This window comes from Ammospiza caudacuta, chromosome 6 (assembly GCF_027887145.1).
Source record: "Ammospiza caudacuta isolate bAmmCau1 chromosome 6, bAmmCau1.pri, whole genome shotgun sequence".
Classification (NCBI taxonomy): Eukaryota; Metazoa; Chordata; class Aves; order Passeriformes; family Passerellidae; genus Ammospiza; species Ammospiza caudacuta.
In genome coordinates this window covers 8,446,189-8,466,798 of record NC_080598.1, presented here as the reverse complement: position 1 = coordinate 8,466,798, position 20,610 = coordinate 8,446,189, and positions in this window count along the sequence as shown.

The following is a 20,610-nucleotide window of genomic DNA, read 5'->3' as shown; positions in this document are numbered from 1 at the left end:
AAAGTGTTTAAGATGAAATTTATCAGATCCGGAAACTCAAATTCTGTGTGCTTTAAGTAATGATGCTAAACATCATCCTGGTATTCACTACTTTTGGTAACATGTTGTTACATCAATTAGTCATTCATAAAAACTGGGCCAAGTTTACCTGCCTTTACAACTGTCCTTCTTGAGATAGCTTCAGGAAAAAAAAAATCAGTATTATGTTTTTTTTTTTCCTTAAGAAGTTTCAGTTGTAGCCTTTGTTTGGGCCTGTAGTTATGTACAGGTGTGTTACACAAATGTTCTAGCAAGCACAATACTGGCATGCAGTGACACCATGATATTCCCAGAAAAATCCCTTCACCAGGATTTTTCTCCTGAGAAGCTGAAAGCCTCAGAAAAGAAATGTGAACAATAATTATCTGATTGCTTGGAATGTGGTCTGGAGGTTGCTCGAAAACAGGTACATCTTGGATTGCTTCCATGTGAATTGTTTTTAATTAATGAACAATCCCAGTCCAGCTGTGTCAGACTCTCTGGTCAGTCACAGGTTTTTATTATTCATTCTTGTTAAGCCTTCTGATGTCTCCTTTCTCTTTCTTTAGCACAGTTTTAGTATATAATTTCTTTTAATATAATATAATATCATAGCATATAATAATAATAAATCAGCGTTCTGAGAACAAGGAGTCAAATTCTCATCTCTCACCTCATCCTGTGGTTTCTTCTGTTACTCATGAGAAGCAACAGAAGAAACCACAATTTTTCTCATAAATATCAGGCAAAGAGATCTGTGTGAAGTCCAGCAAGTACCTTGCCCATTTGAAGGAACAGCATTTGCATGCTGCCACGGCAAACCCATTGTGCTAAACAATGCCAAAATGTGTGGTCAATGAAAGCCCAGCAGGGACAGCTTAAAAACAAAAATCTTAACAGCAGCAAAGTCACAAAAGCTACACAGTGTCTCCAATCTGCTATGCCACATCCTGTTACTTGCTCAAGCAAGGAAGAAAACAGTGTATCTCTCATGGAAAATAACTACTAAACTAATGCAAAAATCTTAGTTGAAATCAGAATGCATTGGGCTACAAAACAGAAGTTTCAAGGCACAAGACCTTTAAATTTGTTTCCTATGGTCAAACACACTGAAAATCAGTGAGGTGTCCTTTTACCTTGGAGGCAAATGGGTTGGTCTTGGTTCAAACAGTGATTTACAAAATTGTTTTCCCCAAGCTTTTTATAGAATCACAGAATTGTTTAAGTTTGAACAGACCTTTAAGATCAAGTCCAGCCATTAACCCAGTGCTGCCAAATCCACACTGAACCACATCCCTAAACACCAACTGAGTTTCTTTAGACCTGTGATCTTTTGAAAAGGGGATAAGGAGGGTGTGTGCATGCACTGTGATTAGAAGAGCCCCAGTAAATTCCTGTGGTGGCATTTCTATTCTGCTCCTGGGACAGAAAAGTCCACAAGATGGAAGGGAAAGGACATGACAGTGAAAGGAAAATCTCAGTTCAAAGATGCCAGAAATGACACTGACCTCTGAAGAGAAGCAGCTGTCTGTCAGAACCCAGGAAATTCCTCTGGCTGCCCCGGAGGACTCAGGACCCTGCCCGGGGGGCTCAGAGACCTTGGCACAGAGCCCAAGACCCTCCCCTGTGCCTTTGATTTAGCCCTTGGAGCAAATTACCACCTTTATCTGAAGAATTACAAGTCAAGAGAGTTTAAGTAAAATAATAGTTTGTCACAGGGTGAAAAATAGGATTTTTGGGTTTTTTAGAATGGGGGCTTGGGGTCCCAAGATGGAGGAATTTGGGTGTACCCTGTCCTTCTTCTTTCTTCTTCTTGGCCTCCATCTTCCGGGTGATGCTGGCACTTTTAGATTGGTTTAGGGTAGAAGCTCACTGTCTAACATAGGTGATAGGTGTTGGGAAGTTATGGTAAATAATGTACACGTAGATTTTAGTATAAAAAGATAACACTGCCCGAGGGTGTGTGCCTCTGTCCTGCTGAGCAGATCTCAGCAGGCCAGAGAAAGAATTTCATAGATAAAAAACAATAAACAACCTTGAGAATGAGAACTGAAGAGCTCTGACTCCTTCTTCGACCGCCGGGCTGGGAAGAGAGACTTTCTAACCCATCTCGGGTCACTGTGAGCAGCAGAGATTCTGAGAGCTGTCCGTCTGTCCTGTGAGGAGGAGAGACCCGTCCATCAGTCCAGAGTCACTGAGCAGGGCACAATCATGCTGGCTTATCCTCTTCTCTCCTCTGGGCAGCACATGGTCTGGGTCAGTGAGACTCTCCCACTGCTGGAAAGCAACAAAACAAGATGACCTGATAGAGGGAAAGTTAGTGCCATTGGAAAATTGACAATTAATTGGCAATTATGATTTTGATCACCATTTTGTCAACATTTTTCCTTTGAGTCTTGAAGGAGCTGTTGTAATTTGTGTGTCAAGCCCAAGGAAAGCAGCTGGTGAATTCCTGTGTAAGTATGTGTGGAAGTTGTTGGTCTCCTGAGGTTTGTAATCTCTTCTGTTAGAGATGCCCCCTAACCCCAGTGTCATTATTTCTGAACCACAAAAGGAATCTGTGCGTGGCAAGATGCTGTGATTTACTTACCAGTACATGAGTTCAGAAAATGATTTAATTTCTTTAGCTAAAGATCTGTCCTCATCTCCCATTATTGTGCTGTAGGTATCAGTAGAAAGAAATTTCTATGGAAATTATCTGGGGACTTCAAGAGTGAGCCAGAATTTTATTCTTTCAAATAGATAATTTCTCACAACCAGCCCATTTAGACACACTCAGTACATTCCAGCACATCACGTTATACCCCAAAATGACAGTGCTATACCCCAAAATGACAGTGCCATCAACTTGAAAATGAACAAATCTATTACAAATGAGGGAGCCAAGTTACAGAAAACATTGAGCAGCAAGAAAACTGATAACCAAACCTGTGTTTAAATACATTTCTAGTAGCAGCCAACCATAATAAATTGACCTGGCAACAGTGCACATAGCTTCTCCTTTTTTTAACACCCTTCTCTACTCTCACAGTACACAAAGACCTGCTTTAAACGACTTAGGAGTTTATGATTTTCTAAGTCACTTGCACAGTTTATTTTTGGGTCTGATCTTGTGAGGTAATTAATATCAGGCAGGGCAGCAGTAGCCTGACAGGTTTTTCCACCCAAGAGCAGACAGTTTTGGGTGGAACCCATGTAACCACCACAGGGCATCTAGAAAAGTGCTTCTTTAGCAGAGAATGTTTTTGATGTCCATAAAGTTCTGATGGCCCTCAGCTCCTGCAGACTCTGATACTCTCAAGAGTGCAAGTCTTTGAAGCTCAAGGGAAAGCACCCTTTGGAGTTTGGTTTTATAGCTGAACAGGTATCTATCTGCTGTAAACTGAAATCTCAGGGCATATTTGCAGCAGCAAGACTAATGTGAATGGGACTACTTAATTGTAAAAGTGAGGTGAGAAAACCAATCTTTGATATAACTGGAGATTTCTGCAGAATTCTCCTCCTTTGCCAAGCTCTAAGAATTTTGCTTTCAAACTTTTGAAAAATACCTTGAAATCATTATGATTTTCACAGAAAACGATGACATTCCCTAGACTGTCTTTTTCTACAGGACTGCATGAGGGAGGATTGGGGACAGTGATAAAACCCAGAAATTTTCTCCACCGAACTGGAAATACCAGCAGATCTCAACAGAGAAAATGAAAATATTTATTGCTGCTCTGCCTCTCCTACTTTGTGTCAGTCTTAAGTAATAGAGTTAGTTTAAAGAATCAATCACTGCAATCCATCTCAGTAAAAATGCCATCTGAAGATCAGGTATGCTTAGCCTATGAATGAGAGGGGGAAAAAGTCTGGTGGTAAATTTTGGAAAACACTTAAGTATTTCTTCCATATCTTTTCACTGTGATGGAAGACAAATTGTATGTTAAAGCCCTGAATGCTGTGTTTTAAGGGTATGCCTTCAAGTTACAGTCACTGAGAACACTGTTTAAAATCTTAATTCATATTTAATTGCTAATTATGTACCAAACCTGTAAAGCTGTCTACTCTACAAGGCATAGTTTTGCTGTACACAGCTGTTAGAAATACACATTTTTCAATCAAAATCAGAGACAACATCCAAACTGTAAGATGCAATCATACACTCTTACCCTCTCCAAACAGTCTAATAAATAGATATAAATAAATATTGCAGAGCAATAGTATAAAGCTTGCACCAACAGAGGTATATTATTTATCTGTGACCAATAGCAAAAACTTGCTTTTACCTTTAGAAAGGATATTTCAAATTTCTTGCAATAAAGAATGAAAAACAAAAACAAAACCAAACCAACCCTAAAGATAACTCAGAAATTATTGTGACAGGATCCAGTGTGTCTGTTACTTTACCAGTACCCACCAAGAGGTTTTTCAGTTTAAAGCTTTTTTAATAGGAATGCTTCTATCTTTGGCTGTACCACAGGCAGATGCTGCAAATTTGCACCATTCACAAAATAATGAGAACATCAAATCTTCTCAGAGCACGAGGTAAAATGATAGTCAAAAAACAGTCTTTCAGTTTCTTCTTGTTTTTTCCAGTTAGAAAATCTAGTGTATCACACATACAGCTGGGAATATTACCAATCTTAAATTGGCAGAATTATCTCAGATTTAAGAAGTTATTTAAATTAGAATATCTGCATGCCTTTTTGCCAATATCTACAAATGCATGTACAAAAAAGATAGGAGATCGTCCCTTTAAGCAAAAAATATGCATATATTCTCAAGCAGCAGGATAAATGTAATTGAAATACACTCACAATATTTTCTATCAAATGTTGATACTAAAAACTCAACATTTTTGCAGTTCTTTTATGGGATGGTTCTCGGGGAAGTCTTTAACTACTATACCATTTATTACACCCAACAATACAATTTGTGATGTGTTTTGTGAAGAAATTGTAAAGTATGCCCTAGTAAATTCTGCCCTATAGTCCAATTGGGACTGAATTACTATTTTTAAATTATCTTTTTGCTGATTTTAAAGACCTTAGTCTCTGATATACAGAAACCTTTTTGTGCATGTAACAGCTGTAAGGATAGTCACCCCTTTGATAATCCCTTACACTTTTACAAAATGCAGGCATTTAATAATGCTTTAACTTCTTGTTCAAAAATACACAGTGCAATAAAACTTATAAATACCTGAAAAATTAATTTCTGGTGTTGCATTTACAGTAGTTTTAGCAAGTGCTCATATGTAGTTATTAGTCAAATGACTCTTCCTCCACCAGAAATAGAGACTAACCCTATTTTTATGAGATGCTTGTTTTCTGACTTTTCTATACTTGACCACGGCTTGGCTGTGCCAAAATATTAACAAAGCCACACAGAGATTCAGACAAACAGATGGAGAGTAAGGCTGTCTCAGAAATACTAAATGATGTCATCATGTTCCTCAGAAACTCTACTCTCAGCATTAAAATAAAATTCCAAGAGCATAATGGAGTTCTGATTTGCCTTTCACTGGCCCTGGTGCCTGTCAGACAGACACATTCAGTCCAAATCTGGATCCCAGTGATCCTTTGAGCTCACAGTGAAATGACTGTCTCTGGTCTAAGCAAAAGACCTGCTTTAAAGCTTTTGATAACAAAATGACGTGCTTCCCAAATAAGTTGATTTAAAATTTGAATTCCTTCATTTTCCAGAAGAGTGTATCTCCGTGAGAGGGAATACTGCTGAAAGGATGTTTATTTGCATGTGGCTGTTTAAATCCTGCTCAGCTGATAACCTGTAGATAAAATAAGGCTTTCAAAGTGCTGGTCTTCTGCTCTTTCTTTCACTCTCTGCTCTTCTAAGGCACATACGAGTCTGTCCCTTTCTTCAACCACTTTCATCATCTCGGTAAAAATTTCATCCTCCTCGTTCAGATCCATCTCATCTTTAAGGCTGTCTAAAAGGCCACAAAAAAGAGGTTAAGAACCAGATCACTGTTTGCATTTTAACTGTTGGTGCACAGCTTGAATTAACATTATCATCAACGACAAATGTAGTCAGTAGCAATTAGTATGGTTAAAGTTACAGCTTAGGAAAATTTTCTCCTGGATTTGGGCCACTTGAAGTTGATCATTTGGGTTCCTAGAGTCTATAGTTGATCTGGTACAAAATTTAGACTGGAAGGGATAGGAAAAGCACTACTTAATTATAGAAGCAATTAAGCTGTAGTTTAAATTTAGCTCACAAGGTAAAAATCCCTACATGAAATGTAGTACCTGTAAGGAAATGGAAAGCATTTTTCAGAAAATGTAGTGAAACCTGCCATCACTTGCAATCCACATGCCTAGAACAAATCAGGATATTTTGGGATACTCAGTGCTATGGAAGCACTCTTCTCCCTGCATTGCTCCTCCCCACGCTCCTTTTCAAATCCCAAAGGAAAGGACAAACCCAGGCTGTAATCCCAAGTACTTCACAGCAGTCCCAAAACACTGTGGTGCCCAGCAATACTGCATAAGAGCAGAAAATCTCTTAGGTGACAGAAGAAGTCACTTTCCATTGGTGTCCATCATCAGCTGGCCTGGAGAGCTGCCTGAGGGAGCACAGGAGCCTCAGCCACCCTTTTTGGAGCAAGCAGGGTTGGCACAGTCTGTCCCTGGGGGCTGCAGCACACTGTCCCCTCTGACTTACCATCAATGGCCATTTTCTCTCTCAGCTTTTGCTCCAGCCTGCTTTGGTGGTCCTCCAATTTTAGCTCTTGGGCTCTGGGTGCAGCAAAAAGTATGTTAAAGAAGCAGCTTTTTTCAGTGAAGACATATATGTTAACATGATTTCAATTCTGGGATTCTGTGTTGTGTTTATCTGGTATTTTCTCTTGCCAAAGCTGAAAGGTCTGCCTGTGCCAACATCTCCAGAGCAGCTCCAGGAGTACCACTGCCACCTTTTACATTAGGTATGGGGTTAAACTCCCCCATGCACAGCAATGCTTAAGGCTTTGAACCACCTGTGCTTTGCTGGTGGCACCCACATTGTAATTCTGCATAGGGCTGAACCCACACATGAAGGGCCTCCAGAGCTACTCTGGATTTTATTCCTCAGCTGTCTCAAATGCAGCACACAGGAAGGTGTTCAGGTGTATTGTGAGTTGTGAGTACATTTTTCCCTCTCCCCTCCCATCTTTAATACTTCTGCTTGTTCTTACTTACATAATCAGGAGCTCAGACTCATAACGCATTAATTTATTCTTCTCCATGACCAGCTCAAACCATTCATGTAGCATCTGATTTTCATCCTTTGTGCCTGAATCTGTGGGAAATAGGAGACTTCAGTGTGCTTTCTTTCCAATGCTTTTGCCAACTAAGCTCTCCTGTGTAAGCCCACATGACTCCAAATGGAGATGGTTTTGGTATGACTTACCCCAGTAATGGCTGAGTACAACAGGTATGACATTTTTGTCTATATTTGGTTGACACTTGTGGCTTATTGCAGCTAAAGATGCATTGGATTTAAAAAAACTTTCGTCCTTAAGTTTTTCCTTTCAAATAATCACATATTGGGCACTATTTCTGTCTCTTAGCTCAGTGTCTCCTTTGAAACTGGGCTTCAGAGCTGAACTGTGTCTTGGTGGATATTCCATTAACACCATCTGCCTTCAGGATGTGCACACTGGCAGCTTAATCCCTGCTTCCAGTGGGCATCAGACACACCACTGCAAATCCTCTCCAAATTTCCCTTCACTTGTCAACTGGCCTCTAAATCTGTATCTGCTTTCAATGACAAATCTATGATAACTGGGTGGTTTTATAACACAGGGCATCACTGATGGACAGCCTTTCTCCCAAAGAGCTCACAGCTTGACTCTGCCTCGCTGTAGAAAAGGGTGGATCTCTCTCACTGGGTAAGGACCTTTACTCTCCTAAAATACCATCTGAACAAAACTCCTTGGCAATGAAGAACCCCTGGGTGTTTTCAAATGGCAAGTCAGAGCACATATGTATTTCTTTTCCTTGCTGTCCTTTTTAGCATCCTCGTGACTTCACATTTCCCATTCATTTTTTCACAAAACAAAGCCACCCCATCTCCCTTTGATGCAGAGTTACAGCAACACTGATGGCACTGCCAGCACACCTCCCACATCTGTTCTGCCTGTTCCTGCTGCTGCCACACTTTAGAAACTCTGTCTCTCTAATAAAAGACTGTGTATTGTAGCTTGATTGAGGTAAGCAAAGATACTGCAGTTTGCAAAAAAACACTCGTTTTCATAAAATCCACAAAAAGATGCAATAAAAGTAGCCCTTGTTTTGCCTCCTCCTCCATCCCACAGAATCCCCCTAAGTGTTCCCAGTGGCATTTTTCCCCTGAGCTTTTCAAATGTTTGTTACTAGCAATTTAAATACTTATTTAAGTCTGATGGAGCGCTCAATGCCTTCCAAGGGCAGAACAAACCAAAGAAGCATTTTGGATGATACAGTTTGACAGATATTTTTAATAGGTTAGAGGAAAAACAGTTTGTGAGTTTGTTTTGTGAGGCATGTTGGCTTTTCCCTACAGCATTGCTAAAGCAAACCTGTCCTGGTTTACCCAAGTCTCTTGACTGAGATCCATTTGAAAGTCAGCCATTCTTCTTATTACATCAGAGGCATTTCTATTTTCATCACTTTTGAGGGAATTGTATATAGGCTGTGGAGGAGTATTTACTGAACACTCCTCTCAAAACCTGAACCTTCTCAGACTGATGCTTCACTGTCCCTTCTTACAGTCATCACACAGTAAAGGGATCTTGGCCAGTTTGCACCTTTTTAGGTACAGTTAAACCTCATATTCCTTATTTCTATTGCACCTTTTTAGGTACAGTTAAACCTCATATTCCTTATTTCTACAGGCTTGCAACTGATTTCTTTTGACTCTGTTGAAAATTCCGAGACACCTCAGATATGTTTTTTGTGAAATCAAAAACTAGCTCCAACATGTGCAGATATTTATTCACCTTCCAAAGCATGGAGACATTTCCTAATGTTCTCTCAACATAGGTTTTCTTCTTTACCATCATTGTTCACGACTTGATTAGTCAACTGAACCCTTATGCTAATTTCAGTGGAAAACGTGTTTTGAGATTTTTATTTCTGTATTTTCTTGTAGGCAGAAGCTCTCCATAAGCCTTCACAAATGTCAGTGAAAAACAAAGCAATGGTACATCACTGATTTATTATTTGGTATTTTGAAGCAGAATAAAGGAAATAACGAATATGAAAAATTATTCATAGGACTGATATTATTTCTTCTCATTTTTGGGGGTGGCTTTTTTTTGGGGTTTGTGGTTTTTTCCCTAATGCATGAATTATTGTCACTACAATTACAAGATCATCAAAACCTCATTTTGCTCATCAGTCTTCATGGCAGTTGTTTCGCACCCACGCATGTTCTCTTCTAATTCAGTTGAGGAGCTAATGAATAACTCCCCCTAACAAAGAGGCCATTCATCCCAGGCTTGCAGAATTATTAGAGGAGAGTTGCGTAAATGTCACTGCAAACTGCTGTTTGCAGGCCTGCCTCTAAATTTGGTTATTCACAACCTTTGCAGCTCAATATTATTGCTGAACTGTGATCGTTTTCTAATTACCTTAATAATACCTATTAAATCACTTGAATTGCATAAGCGCAGACCTGCTTAAATACAACTTAACCTAATAAACACTAGTCATTCATTAAAAAGTAATGCTCATTATTTTTAGGAAGCTTGAACAGAATATTAAACTCAGCAGTTCCTGCATCATTACACATATGTTATTGTGAGCAACAAAGCACTCACATTTTGTCTGGGGAGCTCATGGCTTTTGCACCAGAAGAGTTATTGAGAGACAGTAACATCCTACCTTTCAGTATCTGCCCTATTTGTAACTGGCCACCTACACACAAACAATCAACAGGGAGAAAAAAACAGTACTTTCACCTTAATGAGGGCAATCCAATTACCAGGGATGGTAAGAGAATGAGAAGTATCGATCTCTTGGCAGGCAGCCTTCTTTAGGAAATGCGATTGTCAAAACAGCAACAACAAGAAGTGGCTCTAGGCCATTTATCCTGGCATTCTGTGCCTATCCCAAGAGCTAGAAGCTTCTCGTCCCTCTATATTTTTGAGGTTTACAAAAAAGAACCGCCTTCATAAAAATCAGAAGAAAAAAGCTAACTCTGTAATTCTCACAGCCTTTTTAGCAGACTTTCTCACAGGCAGTGAGTGGAGTGCTATTTGATAAAGGGTTATGATTTCATTTAAGAAAAATAGATTATAAATTTTTAGATAAAATTTGGAATAGGCTGACACAGTCAATTCTAGGAAATTAGTTAATAAATATGAAAGGTTGGGTGAATGCTCTCTTGCTGAACTTAGTGTTCAGAACAGGGGTGAGAGCTGCTATGAAATGTGGTCAAAAGACCAGCATGGAGGGGTTGGACTGGATTGCCTGGTTAAGACAACAACAAGATCAGGTGCCAAAACATATCTGGGTTTTCCATGTTGTGCAAGTGCCTGTCAGGAGAACACAAGGCTGCCATCCCCTGCCATCCTCTGGGGGAAGAGCTGTGCTGGTGGGGTCTGTGCCTGTAGCCTGCTGTTGTTATAGCATGGCCACTGGCTCTAATCATATTAATGGCATTTCACACTCCAGGAAAGTCATTAAAGACTCTGTTACTAGGCACGGGCTGCTGCTGGCTTGGTAACTGAGATACAGCTCCTGGAAACCTCACTGGTTCCCTCCACAAGATGAAATTTAGCTCAGGATGGGACTTAAAAAAAAAAAAAAGTGTGGGGGAGGTGGTGTTGGGGGAAATGTAAATTCACATTCAATAGCATTGTCATTATTTCCAAATCTATGATAACCAACAGAAAATTTAAAGTATTCAATGTAAAGGTGCTTGAGCTAACAGAGAGTTTGAGAAAAAGGTTTATCAATCATTTTTGTCGTGCCAGTTATTGTTCCTTTTCGGATTTTGCACCAAACTATTTCCATGACAACCATTAAAACCCTGTGTTTTGGAACAGGTTAAAAATCCCACCACAGGTTAAAAATCCCACCACTGAACAAGCAAACTGCTTTGTGTACCTGCTTCTCCTCTTAGTTCTCTCTCCAGTTCGACACCAAAAATCTCCAAAGTTCTTTGTCTTTCCTCCAGTTCTTCTAACTGGCGCTGGATTGCCTGCAAAAATGTAATGATAGAAAAGCTACAGACACAGCTTCAAAATTCAGAGCCAAAAGATGGCCTCAGTTCTCAGAGAAACAGCTTGGAAAGGTCTTGGAGGAGTCGTGGCTCCTGCCAACTCATTGCGTGTCCCAGGCACCTAAGCAATTCAAATATGCCACCAGGTGCCTGTCACAACTTTATCTAAGTATCACAGGCACCAAAAGAACCTCAGCTTTTTCTGAGTTGTAGCTCTCCCATTGTAAAAAAAGAGATCACAACATTTCTGTGTCTCACAAGGTGCAAAAAGTCAATATTTTCACATTTAGAGACATAGATTCTGAGATATTACATTAGTAAAGCTCATATAAATAGGGAAGGTTTACAGCTGGAAAGCTCTGCTTGCTTTTTTATTGTCCATGGGAATTTTGTTTGGTTTGCTTTCATATTTCACCACATTTTGACCCAGAAAGAAAAGGATCTAATAGCTGTGACAATTCAGTGGCACTTCAGGAAGGATTTCTACATCCATTGTCCATTCCCTCTGAAATAAGACTTTTAGAGGTGTGGTGGGGATAAAAAGCATGAAGCACCTTAAAAGGTTGAAATGTCAAAGAGAGATGCTCAGCAGTTCCCATTTCAGTCTGTGTTAGGGCATTCCAAGCCAAGCCCTCAGCAACAGCCTAACAAATACAAAAGATCATTCAAAAAGTTTGGATTTCATTGTCTCCACAAAGCATTGAAACAAGAGTAGTCACATATGCATCTAATGTCACCTGGAGATCATTTACAATTCTGAGATAAAAAACTAAAACACAGCTTCTCTTCCCATGTATTGAGCAGGATACATCTGAGATCAAATTGTGCAGAAGTGCATGTACAAATCTTAAACTGTAATTGGAAATAATCACACATCAGTAGAGTCCAGAGCTTTCCTAGCATGCTCTGAACAGCAGGGCCTGTATAAAATGAAGTGGCTCTCTGTCATTAAGGGGAAAAATGATTCACTTTCGTTGTTGTAGCAGGGAGAGAACAAAAGCCATCACTGCATTTTTGTATCCTCCTGTCATGCACAGAGGTAATGGCTCAGTTTCATACATTCTACAGGGCTGATGTTACTTCCCCTTTCTATCTCTCTCCCTCTTCAGTTCCCTTCTCTTATTTCCAGCCACTATTCCCTCTTGTTCTTCATGCACATCTACAAAATCATGATGCCAATTATGATGATCTCCAGGGACTGACATGGGTTTGTCAGGGCCCTGGCACAGGCCCCTTCCTGCTGCTGCTGCTGGGGCATTTCAGCACAGAGAGCAGAGAGCCATGCTGAGGAGTGAGGGGAGCTGCAGAGCCCCTTTGGGTCCCCCCATCCTCACCAGTCACTCCTGGGGACAAAGGGGACGTCTGTGAGCTGCATTTTCACCTGTGCTTTGTGAAGCCTCTTCAGCTCCTCTTGTTTAATCAACTGCTTTGTCTCCTTCTCCAGCTTCCTTCTCTTTCTGAGAGCCTTTTTTGCCTATAAGAGACACAGAGGGAAAGAAAAAGGCAATCAAAGCACGAGTCTGCCATTGCAGCTTTCCTCAAAGCTCCCCCAGAACCACGGAGCCCCTGAGGGTGGGACTGACCCTGGGGACAGTCTGAGCCCATCCCCTGCCCTGAGCAGGCTCAGCTACTGCAGGCAGAAGGGAAACAGCCATGTAGGAGCATTTACAGGCATTTGCTATGCTGCCTTTAAAGCTTTACAAGCTCCCAAGGAAGCCCTCAGTGGGTGTCAATAAAACATTTCCAAATCACAAAGCTGGCTGTATACAACATCCCACTATACACGGCCATGCAGAGGCTGGGGAAAGCACCAGTTTAAGGAAATGCAACCTATTTCCCTTGCTGGAGCTCTAAAGTGGTGAATTCACATCATGGGACACTACTTGAAGCCCTGTGAAACCTTCCCTAACGCCATTGCTGTGCTGCATTACAGAGACTTTTGCTTTTCCCCAGGGCACTTATTGCTGCTGTTGGGAGACCAGGACAGCACAGGGAATCAACTGCCAGGGAATCACCTGCCATTTCTCCATCTTGCCTTTGACCCAAGCTGTCCTGAAGTGCTTCAAGGCTGTGGTGTTCCCATTTTGGAGGAGGCAGGATACATGAGCACCATAGACGGGACAAAATTAAAAACTTACCCAGCCAGGAAGTCACTAAAATTATTCCCACCAAGTTTTGCCAGACACAAATGGTGGCACTGGCAAAATAGCAGCCAGAAGTGGCATGAAAAGGGATGGTAGGAGACTGCTGAAAGAAGCACACCGAGTGGGGAATGTGCATCCAAACTGAGCCACTGGTAATGCCCATGTGCAACAGCTGCTCCTTCTTCCCCTTTCTGGCAGCTTTCCTGGAGCTCTGCCTTCTCCCTGCCCTGGTCCTGCCCTGCCTGAACTGCTGGGGTCACTCCTATCCAGCTTGTTCCCATGTCTCCCCTTCTTTTCTCTATTTTATTTAAACCTGCTTTAATTCCCCATGACATTATTGTACTGCAGATTGCCTTTCCTGTAACAGGCAAGATGAATGAAGAATTCCTGCCATCTCAGCACACCCTGACACAGAGCCACTGGGGACAAGTGCTGCCACACATTGCTCTGCTTTGGCTCCACTTTTTCCATTCAAAGTCCCACTTGGAACAGATATTTTTCAGTCTTTTTCAGTACTTTGCTTTCCTTCCTCTTCCCCCCCACCCCCAAAGGCATTAAATCAAAAGGCCCCCTCATACTATAAATCACATTTACTGATATCCTACACAGGAAAGAGATATAACACCTTTCTGGTGGGCCTTCAGACAACAGAAGCTGTGTTTCCTCACCTCAGAGCTGGGTTGGAGGGTTCAGGGGGCTGTAGCCCCCAGCTCCTGCTGTCAGCCCTTTTGGGGTACAGGGCCTGGGGGGGATTTATCCTAATCAGCACAAGTGGGTGAGCCACAAACAGAGTGTTTTCCAGGCAACCTGCCTGCAGCTCTTCTCCAATGAATCTGCATTCCCCCAAAGGAAATCTGCATCTGTTTGGTTTGGTTTTTTTTCAATAGCTTGCTTGTTGGGCTACTTATTTAAGGCCACTTAAGGATCAGCTTCAAAGCAGCTTCAGTGAAACATTTCTGTTTGTCAGATGAAGACCTCCTCTGTCAGTGCTGGTATAACCAGGGGAAATTGAAGGTCCAAAGAGGCAAAAGAATTGTTGATGTTCATCAGTCTTAATGTAATGACATGTAACCTCCAATGTTCCAATCCCCACTTTGAGGAACTGCTGCATGTTTTAGATCAAAATCATATGACGAATTTTCAATACAGCCCAACTAGGGAAATACCTTTCTGTTTCCAACTCAAATTACCTTGTGTGTTAATGAAGGCTTGGATTCAAACTCCTCATCAGAGGATGAAGTAGAATAGTCAGTAGCTTGTTTTCTGACAGGTATGTGTTTATATCCTAAAACACAATAATAAAACGATCAGTGAAGCAAAAAATACTGTTCTTTAACTTAAACAGACACTTTGCACCTGCCCTGAGTACTAATCAGCAGCACCTAGAGCAATTTGGACATTCAACTGACAACACTAATTAAATTTTTTATCCCTGTCAAAAACTGTCTGGCCATATATTTTATTTTTTTCTAGGTACTCCAAACAAATAAATTAATTCCTTGAGCACCCTGCATGTAGCACGCTGTTCTGAATGCACTCAACATTCATTAAAATGTATATCTGAAGTTAGCCATATTACCCAAATGATTGTATAAGGCTCACTATACAGTGTAATTGAATGCACAAAGTCTGAGCCAGCTCTTAAACAAATTACCCTTATGTGGCTTGTAGCATCTGGCACCCATTTTTACTACATGACATCTGCTCAGTGTAAAATAGTTGGCGTCAGAATGTCTGGTCATATAAAAAAATCACAAATGTAATCAGAAGCAAATGGACTAAGAGAACAGGGCTTTATCACACAGCCTCATGCAACATAAATATTTCATTAATTATGTCTAAACAAATGTCACTTATTTTTCTGCTTTAGGAATATTATCACATCATTGGGCTGTTGATTAAAATGCCATAAGAAGTCAGGAAAATCTGTACATCACAACAATACACTCCATAAGGAAAACTCAAAGTCTGCCTTTGGAAGAAACATGCTTTCAGAATTATAAATTAAATTACATTTAATTGCAGCAATTTCATCTTGCCTGTTTTTCCAGCATCTTGTTTCAACTGGGTGTAAATATTTGAATTTCTTCTTAATTTGTCTAATGCGTAGCTTCATTCTCTTTAATTCAGAAAATAAAACCTCTTTTGGAACATCTGTCTCTATGCTTCAACCTGCTGCAGGGTTAATGATTAACAGCTGGCCATCTTGGAAATGTACATAATTTAAAGCTAACACTGTTAGTTTTTCTTTGTATCTACAAGGCAACAGTTGGCTTTCTAGGTGTGTTCAGATTGAAATCTCCTCCCCTTCTCCCAGTGTAGATATTTCTTCTTTGCCTTGCTCTGGGTCCCAGGTCTGAATTAGGACTTTTGCCTCCAGCCCTCATTTAAACTCAGAATCCATGAAACGTTGTTCATCCCATTGTCCTCCCCTTTGGGTGATATCAATAATTTAGGAAGCATTACAAGGTCTGGAGGAGAAGCAGCCTGCTCCATACAATGAGACAAACAAGCAACAAAAATCCCCAAACCAAAACCCAAAAAAACCCCTCCAACCAAACAGGGTGAGATAGGCAGAACTTAGCCAACAGCTGTGAGAATTTGGACAAAACAAACATAACAATGTTCAAACTTAGGGACTTTACTGAGTCATTAAGATCTGACATTTAGAACTGCAGTACTAAAGTTAGATGATAACAATTTGCCTCCAAATATGACAAGCCTAAAGCTTGAGCTGCTGCGGAGCTGATATCAAAAATGTAGGTTCTTTTCCAAATATTAACTCAAGTCCTCCAGACATGGGCTTTCACTTTCCAGGCATCTCATTCCTTCAGACTGGGAGTTATTTATTGCATATTTCTTATTTCCTGAGTACTCTAGCATCTCCCTCATTTCCAAATTAGCATATGTCATGCTAGAGCTTTCCCTCCCCATGGAACAAGCCCTCAGATGGAAGTGCAGTGCTTTTGAGAACCTCTCCCTTAACATGAACACCCAAGGTACTCATGTTCCCAGGTAGCCTGAGGTCCCCTGGAAAGCAAGGGAGCTGTGATGTGAAGAGCTCCTGAGGTGATGCCCTGAGTTAGATGTGGGAGCATTTCTGATTGTCCTGCAGATTCCCAGGGAAACCCAGCCCTGGTGTCCATCTGCCTGTCACAGCTCACTGCCCTTTCCTCCCTGGGCTGTTTTTGTGCCATGCAGCCTGAACACACAGAATGTCTTGGAGCAGGAACTGTTCTGATTACATGATGCTGTATTCATCTCTTGGCTTCCTCCACAACTGTCCAAGACTGCATATTTTTGTAAAGTCATGGGATTAATCCTGACCACTGTAAGAACTTCAGTGTTTTACAAGAGAGAGAGATAAAGTTACACACATCTCCTGGGGCACTGGTGTCCAAAATGAGATGGAAGCTGGTAGGAAATGGAAGGAATGGTCAGTAGGAATCCAGAAGAATGAGCAGCAGAAAGAGAGGACTTGGCTTGGTTTCATATCTCTGCTTCTCCACAGATTTCTCATGTGGTCTTATGCTTGTAATGAATTTTCTAGTGCCTCAGCTCCCCTTCTAAAATACAAAATCAGTGCAAAAGCAGTGTCCTCACTGAGCAGACACTGCAAACACACAGAGCTTCTGGGGCACAACAATGCAGTAATGGGAACCTGAAACATTTGCAAGCAATCCCTTCCCAGTCTGAGTGAGCACAAAACCAGCAAAGAGAGCTCACAGCACGTTAAATTTCCTCATCAGCTGAATTGGCTATCCTGCCTAAAGTATCAGTAATTAACATGGCACTTTGGCATTTTTTTTAATTTCAAAAGGTCAAGTAGGCTTAGGAGAGAACAGTTAGCCATCTGATTGAACAATTTCATTGATCAGTTCTTTGGGGGCAGTTTTACTGCAGGTTGGAACACAAAGGAAGCATCAGAGGACAAAAGCCTTAAAGATATTTGTGCAGTAAATAAAAAATCTGAAATAGGTGCTGGGAGTACTTTTATCCCTTAAAGAAATTTTCTGAAATTTGTAGTAAATTTCAAGAGAGGAAAATAATAACAAGAAGTGTGTGCCTAAAGCTTGTCATCACTTCATGGCTAAAGTTTGCCAAGCCTGGGCCTCTGACAAGGGCCTGTATGAGACAGAAATGCCATTTCTGAGAGTCAAACAGGACTCAGCTCTTTACTAGTTTTACTATTTACAGATTTACTCAAATATGAATGTTTTAAAAACTTCAGAGAGCTACAATGTTGAAACATTGAAGATAACAGATTACTGGGCAAATCACTAGATTAGAGCTTCATTTTCTTTTTTTTTTCTAAACAGATTTTGTATTGCCTATATTCAATAATTGTAATAATTTAATAATTTCTCTTCTGGCTTGGACAGCAGAGGAATCCAACATGTTACACCAGCATGTTATTTCAAAATATTTTCAGCATAAATCAAGTATAGCATTATTCAAACTTGCAAGAACTTTTCCCATTTCAGTATGAGCACAACATACCAATTACTGCAAAAATATTTCACACCTGAATCTGTGCTGCACTTAATTCTTTCTGAGGCTCTGCTCACATCACTCAGACTGCTCTTGGTCTGGCATCAATATTTCTTGGACTTGTCTGCAGTTTTAATACTAACCTTTCTCTAGCAAGCAAACAAGAAAATTGATGCCTTTTAATCACTGCCAAGATAGACTCACAAATAGGTCAGAGGAGGTCAATAAGGTGCTCTCTCCTCTCAGATTGAACAACAAGGGGATATTAATGACACTGCAAAGCTCCCAAAAGTATGTCCACAGTGGTCACTGACAGCAGAGCTGAGGAGACACGTGCTGAGGAAGCACAAACACAGAGCAAAGCTTCTTGCTGCTGCAACCATATTGCTTCAGTCTCTGGTTCCTCATGCAGGGAAAACAAATATACTCTGCACTGCAAAAACTGGAGCTTTTGGTGCTTGTCCTTCTGCTTGCCTGCTCTCGTCCCCCTTCCACAGCCCAGTGTCAGTGCAGAAGCTGCTGTGCCCAGCGTGCCACTCTGCCTTGCCACCCCTGACCCAAACATGTCCCAGCAGCAGGGAGCAGCAAACCAAACTCTGGTCCAGCAAGATGCTTCTGCTTGCAAGTCCACTCCACTCCTTTAAATCTGTAGCAACTCCTGAACTTTAGCCACAAAATTGTAGGAAATACCTAGAAATTAAACATAGCACACCACAGGTGTGTGCCTGCACGGGCATGCACAGGTCTTTCAAAGGTTAAGTGCTATTACACAATAATAATAATAGTGATGATGATGATAACAGTAATAATAATAATAATAATAAAGTAATTCCTCTGGTGTCCTCACCTGTGAAAGGATAGCACAACCTCTCTGGAGAATGGTCCTTAAGGACAGGCAGAGATGACACCAAGGAATTCCGTTCCCTCTCATGAGCTTTGCTTCTCAGTCTGTTGAAGAGTGACCCTTTCTGTGCACAGTCACCCAGACTGTCCTTGGGCTCTGCAGATGAAAGGGGAGTGGACTTTTCCTTACAGACACATATTTCATCCATGGGAGTCCCCAGAGGACTGTCCTCAAAGGTGAACTTTTCTAGGAGTCCTGGGACCTCCTCCATCCTAGTGCAAGCTGGTTTCTGAGGTATATGGGCTGTCTTGGAGGGCCTGTGGGGTGTGAAGGATACCTCCTCCCTGGAGTCCCTTAGAGATATCCCTTCTGAACCCACAGAAGAACGAGACTGATTTGAGTAAGGGCTCCCATCCCCTACATATTTTCCTGCCCACTCCCTTATTTTAGGATGCTGTAACTGAGTGTTGTTGTTGTTCCTGTTCCTTTGGCTCAGGGAATACCCAGGAGCGCTGGGGAAGCTGAAGAAGGCTTGTTCTGAGGAGGCTTTGACTTTGGTGTCCAAGTCCTGCTTTAATCCTTCTGGAGCTGAGGTCAGAGGCTCCCAAATGGACCTTCTGATGGCATTGGCTATGAGCCTCAGTGGGGACTTTGGCTGGGTGGCTGCATGCTCCCTGGACACCACATCTGGAGCCCTCAGAGCACCCTTGGTGTGCACTGATGAAGCTGGTGGAGAACCATCTGCAAATAGGGGCAGTTGTCCAGGGCAGCCAGGGCGTTTGAACGCTTCTTTTGTCCAGGCAGCATCCCTTTTGTCCAGAGCCATGGGGGCTCTGTTCTTTGCCCAGCCTGCACTGCTCCCTCCTGGCTCTGTCCTGTCTGAGCCACACAAGGGCTGCTGCTGCCTCTGTTTTGCCTCCTTAAATTCTTGCTCAAACTCCTCTTCTGGGTGCCTGGTGGCTTTGCCATCTTTCTCTTTCAAGTCCAGAGATGACTGTGTGTTTGTCTCCCTGTTAAGGTGCTCTGGTTCAAAGGTGTATTTCCATGTTTTTTCCTTCCAGCCCCAGGCTGAGCTGTCACTGTCTGTGTCTTCAGGCTCAGGAAAATCAGCAGCCAGTGTCTGATTCCCAGCAGGGCTCTGTGGAGAGCCCGTGGTGCTGCTCTGAAAGGGACAGTGGGGAACATAGCAATGGGTGTCTTCAGGCATCCCCCTGGCTTTTTCTTTTCTTTGAAACACCGGGCTGCAGGGTTTGAAATGTCCTCTTGGAATTTCTGGTGATTTCTTGTAAGAAGCCAACTGTGAAGTACATTAAAAAAAATTATTTTAGGGATATAAAAACACTGCTTTGTGTAGCTTGTATTTCATAAAATATTTTATTCCACTTTAATCTCAGCATAATAGTAATGAACATAATGTTTAATTTATACACAAATACACGTGTAGATGATAATGTGAGAAAAGCTTTTCTCCCTAAAGGGCTAATATTTCTCTAGGAGTAGCAATCTAATAATAGTGGAAATTTTAATAGTCTAAAAATAATGTTATTCATCTTTATGAATTACCTTTAATATTTTCTTTAGAAAGAAACAATCCTATATCCAGGAAAGCAGACAAGAGCAGATCTGCTCTATTCTCCTGTGCATTCCAGTTGCATCACCTTAGAGTTTTGAGCAAGCAAAAGAGACCATTATCCATCCTCTTCAAATTTCTAATAAACACTACATGTTTATGTAGTGCAGGTAGGAATGGAAAAAGTGACCCAGGAAAGATTATAAAATGTAAAATGGTAGTTTTATACAATTAAATTAGTTCCCTCTCGTGGTTATTTTTCCTTTGGTAAAGGCTTAAATTCATTACTCCAGCCACCAAAATCTTCTGCTAAAGATAGTAACAGGGATAAATACCCACTTTATGTAGCCAGC